Raw genomic sequence first — 4,196 nt, 5'->3', positions numbered from 1 at the left:
AGTGTGGTCAAAGACTATAATATAGCATGGTTTCAATATACACCTCAAATCTAATCACAAGGACAAACATTTTGAATCATAGGCATTGATTTGCATCATGGTCTTTCTCTTCTGGGAATAAGTAGCCTGCTTCACAGCTACTAGCAGAGATTTATTTAATTAACGATGGTTAATGATTTCCTGGAGGCCACCTAGTCAAATATCTGACAGTTTAATCATCTGAAAGCTTTTGCATCCCACTATATAAAAGTTATTTTTAAAGAAAGAGCATGTAATTGAGGGTAAAGAACCACTATAGTATTTAAGGAAAAAAAGATTTCAGCCAGTTACAGAATTCTCAGATTAGTGAAAGAATATTCCTGAAATATCAACTGTAAATAATTATGATAAAATCTTGCTTGCACTCTAGGGCTCCTTTAATATGTCCTTATAAATTCATACTCTTCTTCAAGCACAGACTGTATTCAACCATATTAATAGATATACAGTTTATATGCAGAGCAGGCTCCGGGAGTTGGTGATGAATAGGGGAGCCTGGCGTGCTACAGTCTATGGGGTCGCAAAGAGTCTGACACGACTGAGCGACTGAACTGAACTATCAGATTTAAACCAATCACTTTACCTATGGCTGTGTCAGGTCTTAGTTGTAGAAGCTGAGCTCTGTAGTTGTGGCACATGGGCTTAGTTGCCATATGCCCCAGCATATGGGATCTTAGTTCCCTGTCTAGGGCTTGAACCCACATCCCCTGCATTGGAAAGCAAATTCTTAACTACTGGACCACCAGGGAAGTCCCAATCCTCCAATTTAGAACTTAGCCAAAATTACAATCTAAGACTGGTGTGTCTCCCACAAAAGAGAGTTATGACAGGGACTATGTCTTTTTCATTTAAGCAACTCCAGCATCTGTACAAAGTACATAGACTTAGTAAATATTTGTTGACTGGATGGACAGACAAATTATTGGCTCAAGCTTATTCTTACAGATTATTGCCCAACACAGGTCTCCTTAATTCAATTATTCCCTTTTTGCTTTGACATATACCATCTAGTCCATTTCTCCTCCAGTCCAGCCCTGTTGGCATGAATAAGAACTTTCACCAAGATCTTCTAGGCAGGCAGAGAGAGAAGCAAAATTCTAGATATGTCTGAACAGGCCCAGCTAAAAATATTTTTGAAGGTTGCTGGTGTTTAGTGTTTTTTTTTCCCCCTCTAATGCAGCAATAACATTTTCCCCATTGGCACTGCTGCTTTCAGAGCTCAGTGAAGAAACCTGCCATCCAACTGTGAAATCTGACTGGTTTTGGGCCAATTCATTTAGAGGTTACAAGGAGGTAGTGCATGCATCTTTTCAAGTTAGAAGTTAAACCTATTAAAAGTTTTATTACCTTTTCTATCAAACTTCCATCTGAATGAATAAAAGCAGGAGTGTCAGAGGCATCTCTGACTTCATGAAAGACTAAGTTCATAATTCAAACTGTGCATTGTTATGCATGAATTAATGTGTCATATTCTGAAATGTATGTTCACAGAGTCATCACACAGGACTTCTAGATAGAGTCCAAGCAGCAAGTTAAAATCAAGTGGCTCCTCTATATGCTGCATCTTTGACAATTACTAAGGTTCTGAGATGCTCCAATCCAAAATGTGTCAGTCACAATTTAGTAACAACCCAAGAAGACGGGCCTTGCTGACGTATGATAGTGGGACCATTAGGGCACTAGGGTGAAACAGAGAACCAGGTATCAGTTCTTCACAAACTAGATAGTCAGAACCTCATCAAGTTGTTTTCACCCCATATTTTCTATCCACAGATTGTCAGAGCTGAAAGAGATCTCCCAATACCTGCATTAGGCAGACAAAGAACTGAGATACAAACAAGACATGTCAGGTGGAGCCGGGGGATTCAGGTTCACATCTCTTTCCATGACACAGCACTGCCTCTCCTACCAATGGTACATCTTCAGGCAGGGTACAGTAGCGTATATACCTTTCAATTACTAGATTTGTGTTAATGTGAATGGTTCCACTACACACACTATAACTACATGGGAGCGTACCAGTGAAACCTAAATTTTAAAATATGAAAACTTTTCCTCTTAGTATCATCACTGTTTTGTAGTTACCTTGCTGTCTTTCATCCCAGCTAAATGCTGGATGGCTCCAGATATTCCTACAGCAATATAAAGTTCCTGAAACAAAAGAGACCATGTTAATATGCATTCATATATTACACCTTTCAAACTACTTGCTATAACCAACACAAATTTTATGCCAGAAATATTTTAAATAAAACAGATGCAATATGTATTACTTAAATTATGCCTTCCTCCTTCCCTGATCTCCCTAACCCATAGTCCACACTTACCTCTGAATTCATAAAGTAGTGGTGGAACAATAATATTGGATAATAAGAGTTTTTGAGCATTAACTGTGTGTCAACCACTGTGCTAAGCATTTCACATCAACTGTTTCACTTAATCTCACAATTTGCTGTGAGGCCGTACTTTCTGTCTGTGCTACTCATTTGGATACAGTTCTTCAACTCACCACCCTGCATGGAGCCATTCACAATATACACACATTTCATATCTACATATAAATACATATAAAAGTATACTTTGACTTAGCTATTTGCTTCTCATGGATATTTGTTGAAGTGGTGGAAATAGATGGAAAAACAGTGGAAACAGTGTCAGACTTTATTTTTTTGGGCTCCAAAATCACTGCAGATGCTGACTGCAGCCATGAAATTAAAAGACGCTTACTCCTTGGAAGGAAAGTTATGACCAACCTTGATAGTATATTAAAAAGCAGAGACATTACTTTTCCAACCAAGGTCCATCTAGTCAAGGCTATGGTTTTTCCCGTGGTCATGTATGGATGTGAGAGTTGGACTGTGAAGAAAGCTGATCGCTGAAGAATTGATGCTTTTGAACTGTGGTGTTGGAGAAGACTCTTGAGAGTCCCTTGTACTGCAAGGAGATCCAACCAGTCCATTCTGAAGGAGATCAATCCTGGGTGTTCACTGGAAGGACTGATGCTAAAGCTGAAACTGCAATACTTTGGCCACCTCATGCGATGAGTTGACTCACCGGAAAAGACTCTGATGCTAGGAAAGGTTGGGGGCGGGAGGAGAAAGGGACGACAGAGAATGAGATGGCTGGATGGCATCACCGACTCTGTGGACATGAGTTTGAGTGAACTCCGGGAGTTGGTGATGGACAGGGAGGCCTGGAGTGCTGTGATTCATGGGGTCGCGGAGAGTGGGACACGACTGAGTGACTGAACTGAACTGAACTGAATCAGAGTATATTTATTAAGCTTCACATTTAGAAAAACCAAATATACAAATCAGTCTCAAGGGTCACACACACACACACACACAATCTCCTTAATTAAAAAAATAACAGATTTCTCAAAGGCACAGAATGAACCTTTGTATTTCTAACACCGAATAAACGGGTCCCTGCATTGCAGTTTCCAAGTAAATGTGGATGATAGCTGCACCTGTTCCTACCCCTCTGCTTCAACTAATTATCAAGGGAATGATGACTGCTCTCTGTACCTTTATCTAAAAATTAAAACTCACTATCATCATGGAAAACTGAATAAGTGCTTAATTAAAAATGCTTAGTTGTTGTCTACTAGGGATAATTAAAACTTCAGCTGAAAAGCTTTCCCCACACATAAACTGAACAAGCCCTGGCTTGGGTAGGGAGTGCCCCTTACCATGTAACCAGACTGACACTACAGTTCTGTCACGACTGACAGTATAGTCTCTCCTCAATATGAGTAATGTGGAAGGTACTGAAGGTGGCTCGGAGCGTCACACAGTTTTATTACAGGGCAAATACTTCAAAGTCAATGACAATGTCAGGTGATCCCACTTTGTCTTCTGCATTGCTTATAATCTAATTCATGAGCACTGGAGCTTTTCTTTAAAAAGCTCCTCAATAGTGGACCTTTCTAAAAAGGCTCCTCAGGATGCTCTAACGTACACAGAGTTGAGGACCAGTAAAACAGATGATTCTCAGCTCGTGAGCAGCTTGAAACCTGTAACTTGACCCAGCACATTGATAGCGTAGCTCTGGGTCTTATCTTTAAAGGCATAAAGTGTCCACCGCTTCTAGAGCAGTAGGATACCCTTAAGTACTCTGGAAAGGATACAACCTAGCCCCCAATGTGAGTTAATCAT

Source organism: Moschus berezovskii, chromosome 21 (genome assembly GCF_049115385.1).
Source record: "Moschus berezovskii isolate FMDL1 chromosome 21, NW_MosBer_1.0, whole genome shotgun sequence".
NCBI lineage: Eukaryota > Metazoa > Chordata > Mammalia > Artiodactyla > Moschidae > Moschus > Moschus berezovskii.
Note: the sequence above shows the minus strand (reverse complement) of the source record.